Below are 12,584 nucleotides of genomic sequence, written 5' to 3' on the forward strand. Positions count from 1 at the left end.
GAGTCGGTGAAAATCTAGACAGATTACCCAGTTCTTGCTGTCCACTGACTACAAAGAGGTATCAAGGGAAGCTTTTCTTCCAGCTTAAATTTAGTCTCCTTGAATTTCCCTTTATGCCATCTGCTTTGACACAAACTGCTCCCAGATCTGAGCCCATCTTAGCAGTATAGAGGTTTTAATTAAAGAAACCAAATTTTAAGGATTGTCTTGTGATGTTTCGTATTTGAGTTCTTTTTAGCTTTGATCCTTTTTCCCTTTGGCAGCACCGGAGCAAAGGGATTCCTCCCTCCTGGGGAGCCCAGGCATTGCTGACACAGCTCCAAGAAGGAAGAGAAGACAAAGGGCAGCAAAACCTGCTGGGACAGGGCCTAAGGTGGCAGCTTATGAGGCAGAACAACCACCTGAAGAAAAGTAAGCAGTTTTTAAATGTATTTAAATGGTTTTATACCTAAAGAAGGATTTGTTGTGTTCCAAACCCAACTGATCATGGTTGGGGTTGGTGACCTCCAGAGGTCCCTTCCAACCTCATCACCCTGTGGTTCTGCCTGTGAAATTTCAGTGGAAATTAACTCACAATACCACGTTTAATGGACCAGAATGGATTTCTTTTGAAAATAAAATCATGGGGGAGAAAAAATCATTTGGAAACATGAGTGTCAGAATTTGTAGCACTTGTAGGTATTTTTCTTCTTATGTCAATTTTGACTTCCGGAAATATTTTCACATGGTCTGGGAGGTGCTTAGTTATGCAGAGTATTACCTCAGAGCTGCAATATGGTTAGTGGTATTTCTTTAAAATATACGGCAAATTATATTTGAAGATATTTATAGTCCATTTTTGTCTGTAATATTCCACGGATAACAAACTCTTTAAACAGATAGGAACACAAATATATTACATAGACATTTCCCGTGATTAGCAAAGATTTCTGTTTAAATAAACAAGAGAATTATCTTTTATTATTGTATTTTGATGTAGAAGATTGTGGTTTGATGCCAGCTAGGAATGTTTAAATTTACAATCCTGTTTTTTTAGTTTAAAAATTATATTTTTTTTGAATGGTGTAGAAAAATATCAGATTCTACTTTTTCTGTTCTTTTACAGTACATTGCAATGAAAAATGCACATTCCCCATTGTATGTTGTCCATTTAATTTTGAAAGTCTGCCTGTCTCTGGCTGAAATTCAGTTTCACTTTTTTTTAGTCTTGATTGTTGAAGCAAAACCTATGGAGGCAAATTATTGCAGAGGAGTATAGAAAGGCCTTGGACTGAGTAATCCTCTGTTTATTAATATCTGAGTCCTCTGTGTAGGGGAATGACTAAGAAAATACTGATATTTTTGTTTTAATTCCCTTAAGTAGGGCAAATTTTAGAAAAAAACCAGAGCAGTTAAGTTATTCTTCTGTACAATCAAGTCCTAATATGATTACAGATCAAGTCACAGCTGAACCTGAAGAGTGTCTCTTCTTCTGGGCTATAATATAATTAGTTATATTTTAAGGCTTAGGATATGGAACATCCATTCTATCAGTCTCTATTCTCCTTTTTTCCCTTTACACTATGTGGCAGTGGTTGTTCTTTGGTTAGCTAAGGAGATACAAAATCTCTGCATTTACCTGAAAAATTACAACAGCCGAACCGTAACAATTATCACTTTTCTGATTATTTTTCCCAGCGTCCTTGAGGGTTTTTGACCTTCATCTTCAGTCTTTTGCCAGCTGCTAATCAAGTTTTCAGTCAATTTACTTGGCTAATAATTTTCACTTCTCTCCAGCCTGTCAAAAATAGGGAGATGTGGAATTAGCACCAGTTCACAAGTGTAGGTGTTCCTTTTTTATGAAGCCTCTCCAGTAATTTCTACTTATGGAATGCCAGATCCTACGTGGTACAAAAAGGCTTTATCTTAAGCTGACAGGATGTTGGGGTCCTGCCCAGAAATGTTTTCCAGTATTGGGTCACTGAGCAAAAAAATAAAATTACTAATTCCAAGCAAACCACCCCAGCCTGCTGGGGCGGCAGGGAGGCAGGGGGGGAAGTTAACCTCAGAATTCCTTCACCTCTGGAAGGGCTCCATCACAAACATGGGAGATGTACAGCCCTTGGAAGCGTGTCATGGTTTTTCTGCTTGGCAGGAGGATCAAATGACAGATTGTGATCACGTTTGCAAATGCACGAACAACCCCTTGTTTCTGAACACTCCTGCATAGACCTGCAGAAGGAGTTGGTTCTTTAATGTAAATGCTAATGTAAATGCTTTATAAATAAGGTGCAGTTGCACAAAACCATATCCAACAGTCCTTGCTTTAACAAATAAAGCTTATTTAGAATTATTTTCCATTTGAAATTTTGGTGACATCACTGGTGATCATTTCATGTTCACCAGGGCTGTCACAAGCCAAACATCAGGAACCTAATACTGTCTTTATGTTATTGCATCAAAAATTGACTCATAAAAGATCTTAAATCAGACGAAAAAAATACCTCGTCTTCAAAGGAATCAGCCAAGTTTTCCTTTTCTCCTTGCCTTTCAGATTGTTTTTAAAACCACAGTTTTTCAACAGTCATTGTTACATAGAAATTATGTCCTTAACTTCTACATATTTCTTGTAAGATTTTAAAGTATGCAAAGAAAGTAGCATTTATCTTGAAATAAAAAGCATCTAAAGTAAATACTGAGTCATGAAAACCGAAAGGGTTCTATTTCTGCAAATATTTTAGATTTATGGATGTTGTAGCTAGTTATGTGGCAATTCTCTAGTCCTTTGGAATGAAAACATATTCTTAGATATGACCAAGAACACTCAGAAGAATGCAAATAGAGATCTGTTTGACATAGAAATTAGAGCAAAAGGAGTGCTACCTTTCTCATGCTTTGTGTGTGGGTGCGGTGGCAGAAAAGGCAGTTGAATTGTGTTTATCCATGTAGACATCTAGTATTACATTGGCAATTTATTCAAGGGCTAAATCAACGTTTTTAATGGAACTTGGCAATGTGCTTTGGATAATATGAAGCTTAGTGAAAGTAGCCATGAGATCAGCAAAGAGGTGAACTAGGATTTGTGGAATAAGGTTGCTAATGAACTGTTTAATTATTTGCTGAAATAAAGATGTACTTTAGGATAAAGCAGAAATTTAGGATAATTAGTTGGTCAGTGAACTGTCAAGATTTTGAGGTTTATCCGGCTCTCTAGCAGGTTGTTTTTCAAATCTGATATTCAATGAAAGGAAATGCTTCCTTAGGCAGACAGATGTTATTTTTAGTTAATAACAGTTGAACTGTGGCTTTTAATTTACACATTTTAAATGTGACAAAGGATGGATCTTACAGTTCAAAACATGACTGAGCCAAGAAGTTAAATAAAATTATTCTCATTCCAGTAAACTGTGATGGTATTGATGCAGCTTTAACTATAACTTAATATATGGCAATTTCCTAAGGTGCAAAGCAGAGATAATATATAAGTCAAGTTAAGATGCAAATTCTACTTTTCACAATTTGCATTTCATAATTGGAGTGGAGAAATTAATGAGAGTGTTCCCAATCCACAGTTAGAAATTGTGCTTATTACCCAGATCTCTCTGGGGGCTGCATATGAATGACACCATTAGCCATGTGGAATATGCATTCAATAGAGAGGCTTAAGTGTAGGGCCTCTCAGCCTGAATCCTGTAAATAATTGGATGTTTCTATAATATCTTCACTTTGAAAGTATTTGAACCTATTTGAGAGTAGACAGTACCTACTGAGGATGGCAAATTGTTTGATATCATGTTAAAAATTAAGCACGGTCTGTAGTCACAGAGAACAGTGGAACAGAGCTGGAGCCTCTGTAACTAAAACAAAAGTAAATCAGGAAAAAACCTCCCTTTCTAGTGCAACTTACAGCTTTTACTTTGCTTCCACGAGGGAAAAATTCTATCTTTCTGCTTTGGTTTAACAAAATTGGTTTTATTTAATGAGTTAAGAAAAGCAAAAGCTTTCCTTTTTTTTCTGTCCGTCATTTTTTACTAATAAAGGATCTAGTTTTATGGTCTTTATTCACACATGGATTTCCTCGGAGGAAGGCTTTCCTGGATAATTTCTATAAGTTACTCTATGTATTTCAAAGTATAATCCATTCCAGCTGCTCAGTAGCGTTCCTAATTTCTCTACTATTTAATAATATACATATACACACATATACATACAATTGGCAGAAGTGGTTTGGGGGAAGGCATCTCAAATACAGGAAAAACATTATTATGGATGCAAATGTGCTGGATTCTCCTGAGATGAAGACTAGAGAAAACCAAAAGATGTTATTATACAGGAATTGTTTCATAATTTTGAGAAGCAAGTGTTAGGAAGTACTTTTAGTTCAATTGACTGAAGAATAACAGGTGTTATTTGCTTTTATATGTAAACACTGCTTTTTCAGAGAGCTCAAAGGGTTCAGCATATTTTTGGGGTTATCAGCAGCATCCAAGTAAATAAAAAAACCCCATATCCAGACTGGTGGCTGCATATTTGGAAGTCCCAGGAGTTGCCAGGGGGTGTTTTGTGCCACCTGCATTGCCACCAATTGCTCCATCAGAGGAGGCCAAACAGAGAATGTAATTTTTACTTCAAACACGATTGTTACAGTCCTCACAACTCGGTGTTTGTTCTTGACTTCAGGGCCTGATTAAAGTTAGTCATGTATGTAATTGTGGGTAGAAGGGGCTGCTGCGTAGTTTTTGCCTGTTAATGATAAATGTGATTTTTTTTTTCAGTTTTCATACTCTCTTTCTGTACCTTCAAAAGGTTTTTAGAGTCTTCATCCCAGTACTGTAATAAGCTGGACTTGTCTTTCTTTTGATAACCTTCCACCCCCTTAAACGCGCTCAGAGCCTGTGGTGAGCCAGGAGCTCCCTGGGGATCCTCTCTCTGCATTTGTTTAATTTACTGCTTGCGGTTCACATTTTTAAAATCCTAATGCAACATTTATTTAAAGTGTGGTTTGCCACCACCAATGACTCAGGTAGGAGAAACCATAAATTTGTATCAGAACTGGGCATTCTCAGAGGGTTACACACAGACATGGGGGTTTTTTCTGTCTCACACAACAACTAATTCTTCTTATAAAAAAATTTAACCAGGTAAAAATTGGATCCCACTGAAAATGATACCATAACCTTCCATGCTGCAGAGGGGATATATAGATTGCCCCACAGTTACCTCCCTTTTAAAGAAGGACATATTTAAGAGTTCGTGTTGACATGTCACTTTTTTATTCATTAACTGTATTTATTTAATACAATAGGAGAGAACTTGGTGTGACAAACACTGTAGTCACTGGTGTGCAGCGGTGATAAACTCATTCCTGCCATAATAAATTTATGGAATGCAGTGTTTAGAAAGTTTTTGATGGTTAACTCATTCAGACTGAAAGGCAAGTTAAAAAATCTCTTAGAAGAGACTGTAATGTGAGTATCAAAAAAAAAATTAAATAATTAAGGCATTCTGCTTCATGCTTGCTCAGCATTTTCTTATACTTTGGGATGGCTTCTTTCTTTCCTTCCTTCCTTTCTTCCTTCCTCCCTCCCTCCCTCCCTCCCTCCCTCCCCCCCCCCCTTCCTCCTTTCCTTTTTATTATAATATTGCAGAAATAATACAAAAAATGAAATATTTGCAAAAAAGTGGTTGCAAAAAAAATTCTCGGGTCATTCCATATTCAGCTGAAATGACTAAGGCAGAAATAAATGTAGCGAAGTGCAGTTGTTTTAGTTGTTTTTCTCTTGGTGTCTCTCTGTGCAGTGTGTGTTAGTTTTAACTGAGCAGCAGATAATTAGACTTTCGCCATCCACATGGGAAGGAGTGATTTATTTCCTTGGGAGGTGCAAGGAATTTTTATCCACAGACACCATTTCTCTTGACTCCCCAGGGAAAGGTGGGAAAATATGAAGACTGAAAGCCCTGAGCAGGAAAAAAATTAACATTATCTACTGACCTCCAAGGCTGCAATTTCTCCCAAGGAAAGTCTCTCAGCTCTCTAGTTTGTAGCACATCTCACCGATTTTTGTCACTGGTAATAGCCCAATAAGTGACTGCTGATGGAGAAGTTATTACTCTGTGAGACTGACAGGGCTGTACCCTCTGTTTTCTCAGGGCATGTTCTTTAGAGCAGGGTTTTACTGCTGTGACAAATATGGTGAGATATGTGTCTCTGATGATTCATCTATGATTTATTTCAGTGAGACTGGTGGCTGTGAGATTATGAGAGGATAGCTTAAAAAATGGAAACTGTGCCTTCTTCCATTACCTTTCTGCTAAACTTCTGGTGTTTTTCCCTTTCTAACAAATGTTTTAAACTGGAGTGATGCTTGACCTGTACTTTGTATTTTAAGCTTCTCTTAGGTAGGTTGAGGGTTGGTATAGTTTAATTTATCACATTGAGCATCAGTTTCATGATCCTGGCTTGGGTGTCTTGATGTGGAGGCCAAAGAATTTCTCCTCAGGAGTAAATTACAGTAAGAAGGAAAGATGTGTGTGGTTGAGCTAACCAGCAGTGCTGGAACAGTTGTTGGCTTTTGAAGTAGACTATGCTACAGTATTTTCAGTCTTTTAGTGGGAAGTTGAGAAAAGGAGATTGTGTTAAAAACAACAAAGAAGGCAATATTTGAAATTCCATGTGCATCCCCGTGATTAGCGTACAGGAGCCAAACATGCATTCTCTGTACTCACACTTCTTTAAAGGACTCTTGATGGTGTCAATTAAACCTCCATTTCCTAAACCATCTTTTCAGATGGAATTATTTTCACATTATTTTTAATAGGGAGAAGCAAGTAATGTAGATACTTGAGATTTTCATTATGCTGTTGGCAGGAGATTAAGATTAGGCTGACGGAAAGCCTAAGTAGCCATGCTTGACAGCTCAGCCCTGATGTCAAAGATAGCATGGAAGAGAATGAAATGAAAGCTTGGCTATATTAATGAGATAAACTGCCCTAAATACCTGGTTTTATTGTTCTTTAGACTGATCATGAAATATGTCTTTGCTGGATTAAATTTGAGTATTCCATTTAGCATAACTGTCTGTGGGGAACAGTAATCCCTTAAATTGTAACGGACCCGAGGAAATGAGCTGGAGAAAATCCCATACACAAAAATACACTGAAACTCAGGATATGGGAAAAGATTTCACAAGCTCCTGCAAATCCTCCTACTCCATTGAAGTGATTGCTCAGTTCAGTGCACTTTTCAAAATTCAGATTCACTGCATGAATCTTTTTATTTTTATTTGTATTTGTCCGTTTTCTTCACTTAACTTTTTACCAATGAATCATCCTTTTTTTTTCATCCAAAATGTCCCACCTGAGCAAAGCAGGGCTAAAACACTACCATTTCGATTTGGCAAGACTTTTCAATTTCTTTGTGCTAAAATAAGCGCTTAATCTTTTGCTTAAAAACCACAGAACTAAGTGCATAGAACTTATTTTTCCAGTGGAGACATAAGTCATCGAACAGTGAAGGCTGTATCTAGATTTTCTATTTTTCTTCATCAGCTTAATTTCAGCTGATTACTGTTGACTATGGAGACCAGCATCCAGCCAATGAGAAATGTTGCATCAGACTTAGTTGTCCTAGATCTCCTGTATGAGATGCATAAGGATCCTGTTGAAACGGAATGAAATACAGATATCAGGACATTTCCAGAATTCTTGAAATCTGTGGCAAAACCAGAGGAAAAGGAGAATGACTCCCAAGTAAGCAGGCTTGTACTGCTGATTTTGTTTTAATCGTGTTTCTGCCTCATGAAGTAAGTTGATCTCTCAAAATGACTTGGAGAAGGAGGAAGAAAAGGTCCAGAGCACAGAAAAGGGTGAGAGGTGACACTGGATATGTTTCTGAGTGGAAAAAGGAGAGAGACCATGGTGAGAGGCACTGACTGTGCATTTGTTTTCCTATTTACCACTTCTATATATTTTCCCCCAAAGCAGTAAATCAAGCACTTGAAGCCCGTGACAATGAATTTCCAGTAATATTTAGAGCTATTCCCAAGTCTGGTCTGAATGGATAAATATTTGTAAATTTACATGCTGTGACTAATACATACAGAATGAGCAAATGCACTTCCATGGTCAGTTGAAGGGACTCATCTGTTTCTGTCAACTTGTGTCAGAATTCACCGTGACATTAATTCGGATCCTTTTTGATGGGTTCTATCATCTGTGGGAGGGCACATAGCACATATGCATCAGTTCAGAAACTTGTACAATAAGAGGAAGAGTTGCACAAATCATGTCTCTCTTAAATTAATTTAACTACCATTCAGTCTACTTGAGCATAAATAAAAATAAGCTTATTAGAAGCCGCAGGAGGTATAGAATTAGATTAGTATGATCCTTGTTTAAATTCAATATTGCTGACACACTTCCTTGATTACTTAATAACACTTAAAATAATTCCTTACTTTATTCATCTGTCAAACCATTCATAACAATTTTCATGTCGCTGTTGCATCACTCAAGCCTGTACATACAACCAGTAATTTTAAAATTAATTACATGCTTGTATTTTCTTCAGATTGTTTACTGCATGTCAACTTATATAAGTGGACTTGGTATAAAACCAAAGGAAAATGGTCAGTATAAAAAAACAATCAGCAACAGAGTCAATAGTAAATAGCAGAAGTGAAATAAAATTAAATTCTCTTTTCAAAATTGTTTTAATCAAGGTACTAAGGTGAATTAAAATCTAAGAGTAGTCAATCTAACCATTGACATCAATTTTTCATCTTCTATATTTAGAATGAACACAGTAACAAGGACTAAAACTGAGGAACAGGGACAAATGTGGGTGTAAACGCTACTGTTTGGGGAGAGTATGTTTCATTCTAGGTTTCATTCTAAAAAGAGATGAGATTTCTCATGTACTTTTTTAAAAGCTGTTAATTATTAAAGAGTATGGAAATAAATATTTTATATACCATTTATGTAGAAACCAGAAAGAGAATTTGACATCAGAGACCTGAGTGCTAAATTAAAAAATGGCGCCTCTGTCCTTGTGTTTGTCTAGAAAAGATAAGAGTAAAGAAGGTATTTAACATGAGAAGATAATCTGTTTAAAAAGCTGCTAATTGTAGAAAGATGTTGAAAGAAATTTGGTTTATGTTTTAGAACATCTGTTCCCAGAGAGTGTTCACTGAATTTAGTGAGAGTTTGGAAACAGGTGATTCTTTTCCCCAGTACTGAGGAGTTATCCACATACGATTTAAAATTACCAGCTTCTGAATTACTATTTGGCCACAGGTATAAAACTCTTACTAACACCTAGTTCACATGGTGATCTTTACCACCGCAGATTTATAAGAAACACTACAGAATATTTTCACGGGGTTATTTTTTAGTCAGAGAGGAAAATGGTACATTATTCATCACTTCAATGTTCCGCCTCAACTCTCTAAACCCTGAACTTACACCAGTGTAAAACTGAAGTAAAGTGATGATAAATCTTGTCATTTAGTTTCTGGTGGTGATGTGAACCATCCAGAGTGTTATTGCTTTAGCCTTTCTGGAGTTGCTCCCTGGGTAACTATTAAACTACCTGAACAAAATTCTATTGTTAATAAACAATCCTGAAAAATTATGTCTTTCATACTGAAAATCCTCAGACCTTTAGGCTAAAATACACCATTAAATAAGAAAACATTTCTACAATAGTAAACCTACTGAATTTGATGTTTGTCACAGATACAGAATTATTTATCTATTCAGGTGCTATGCAACTGTTAAACTATTCTGAAACACCAGGTTAAGAAAAATATCTTGGTATACATACTCTCCTTTAGTTGTATATCTGTGTAGATACACTATTGACTAAAGATGGTAAATGAAACAAAAATCAGATATACTCAGTTGTATTGACAAAATTCAAAGTGATAGAGTCTGAGCAACTATTTCAGTTCAAGTAAAAACAGGTTTGAAGATGCAAACAGAAGATGTCCGAATAAAAATAAAATATTGTCAGGATATGATGAGTTACCCGTTGACTCTAAATGTTTCAGGATACTTTGTGAACTCCGAAGTTTTAAAAACAGACAAACCCATTAACTTTATATCCATGTTATTCAGAGCAATCCCAGAGCTAATATAAGCAAAATGTCCAAACCAGTATCCTCCAACCAGTGACAATGGTGGGGGAGAGAAGCAAGGGGAGAAGATATATCTAAAGATAGATCAAGTTTGTCCAACTTCCCCTTGGTGCAGTTGTCCTTCCAAAACCTGGGAGCAGCAGGGGTTGTCTGGGCCAATGAGTCCTGTTTGTGGCCAGGTGGTGGCTGACCAGGCTAAATTAAATTAATACTAAATTAAGTATTACCTAACAAAGGTAAATCTTAAAACAGCAGGAGGCTTAGAAAAATTATGTCAGGGCACTGAAATAAATGTGGGTGGGGTTGTAAGGTCTGGAGGGTTTGTGATAAGGTGGAATTGAGTATTAGAAGGATATAGTGTTTCCCAAATGAACCTTTATTTACTCTTTTGTGTAAGAAAGACCTCTGGTCTTCTCTTTGTCTTCCTGCTTTCTCCTCTGCAGTGTAAGACTTGAAAGGTATAGAACAACTATTGCCTTCTGCATGCCTGATATGCATCTACAGCTTTTCTGCTCCAGATAATACCCAATCAGCCATCACATCTGAGGACAGGAGGAGGAATGCTTGCTAGGCTGTTTATTGAGGATGACTTGGTGCAGGATGTTGCCAGAGACCACAATCCTCAGTTTACATTTTCTCTAATGAAATTATTTGCAAGGTTGAGATGTTTCCTTGTGCTGTTCTAACCTTTTCTTAGGCTAGATTTCAGAAAAAAAAAGAAAGTCAATGTTTCATGTTACCCTAAGATATTGGTAGCCAGACACTCCTCTTTTTCATGGTTCCTTGTATACCACACCCAGCTCTTCATTGACTCCTGTGACATGACATATTCTCCTTTGCTAAAAATATACAACATATTTCTTTATTATTTCTAATCTTTTCTGTTGCTGAGGTCCTTTTGCAAAACCAACTATTATGTAGATAGGTCACACCGAATATGATGATACATGTTATTTTCAGACATTATTTCAGTTTCATGGTACATCAACCAAAATACATCTTCCTATCCAAAAGAGAAATATGCAAGTGAAAGAAAAAGCTGATTTGAGGGAGATTTGTATTAGTAAAATTCATAATCAAGATTACAGATGTTAAACAGGCTTGAATGTTGCTGGCCAGGTAAGTTTGCATATCCTGTGCAAGCCTTTCAAATTGCTTGAACCATCTTGAATCTAATCTGACTGTTCATATTTCCATTTCACATCCTCACTTTTTTACTGGGCATTCCTATCTTCAGTAATATTTAAGCACAGTACTTAGTTTTAAGCATTCACCTGGTATTTCTCTAAACACCGTTACCTGAGCATTAGAAAGTTGAGTCTCAACTAGTGCTTCCAAACCATTAACCTTAAAATTTCTGTCACACGTGAAACTGCTGTCCTTAGTAGGGCACCAACATTCTAGATGTAATTGAGTTCCCTGCTTTTACATATATTTCTTGGCTGAGTCGCGTTGACAAGACCTTTTCATCTTTAAAACTTTCCAGTTGTTGGACTTAGCCAATTTGACATGGAATTTGGAAAATGAGTCGGCGTAGAGCCTGATGCTGCCTGCATAAAGGTGCACCTGTGTGGAGGTTAACTTGCTGTCACCTGACATCTCCAAATATTATTCCTCTGTTGTGTGTTCTTACAAAGGTAGATTGTCTCATGTAACACAGTCTCCACTGTCTCCCAGAGCAGAATGTGACTGACTTAATACATATGAAGAAAAGAGGAAGAAAAGAGAAATCAAAATATTTTTCTGAGCAATGTCACTTAAATGTTTAGCTGATGGAAACAGAAATATAAGATCCACAGCTGCAAGTTTTTTGTCTCAAGTAGCTCATAGCCTTGGCAGTAGCATCCTGGAATAGCTTTTAGAATCCAATCTACCATGTTTATGGTGTCTTAATTCAGATAATTGCCTCACCCCATGTTTAGGGCTGGCCCAAGATAAGGTAGATCCTGTCTGACATGAGGGTTCTGCAGGACACACCTAAGTGGGCTCTTGGTAGACCAAGCTCATCTGGAGATTTCAATAATTTCTTTTCTTTTTTTTCCCCCCAACTTTTTCAACATTTTTTTCAATAATTTTCAGTAATTGAATAATTAATTTACAGGTCGTTGACTTAGATGTGTTAAAACACAATTGAACTGCATTATTCCAAGTGAATATTTGAGATTATTTGTAAGCTTCTATGACAAGAACTGTAGTTTTGAAAGCCTGCTACTCTTCATACTTAAGACTATGTAGAGTAGAAGAAATTAACGAAGGTCAGGAGAGTGACAGAACATAAGCGGGGTCCTCAGTCTTTTATAAGTTCTTACAGACACTATTAACATGTTAATTCTGCATTTGGGTTATCATGGATCTATTAACACAGAATAATTTGCAAGTCTTAGAGAAGAAGGTGGATTGTTGTTTTTTGTGTTGTACTGCTGGGTGTTATTCCTAAAGACAGTTTTGCACCAAGCAAAATAAATTTTC

The 12,584-nt window shown here is 36.7% G+C and overlaps 1 long non-coding RNA gene across 1 annotated transcript in view; it reads left to right on the forward strand.

The window, feature by feature from the left end:
• Positions 1–251: 251 nt before the first annotated feature.
• The window catches only part of LOC116781009, a 53,500-nt gene continuing 41,167 nt past the window's right edge, over positions 252–12,584 (forward strand). The window contains exon 1 of the long non-coding RNA XR_004354743.1: positions 252–411. This is a non-coding gene — a long non-coding RNA (uncharacterized LOC116781009). The remainder of the gene's footprint in view (positions 412–12,584) is intronic.

This window comes from Chiroxiphia lanceolata, chromosome Z, assembly GCF_009829145.1.
Source record: "Chiroxiphia lanceolata isolate bChiLan1 chromosome Z, bChiLan1.pri, whole genome shotgun sequence".
NCBI classification, from domain to species: domain Eukaryota; kingdom Metazoa; phylum Chordata; class Aves; order Passeriformes; family Pipridae; genus Chiroxiphia; species Chiroxiphia lanceolata.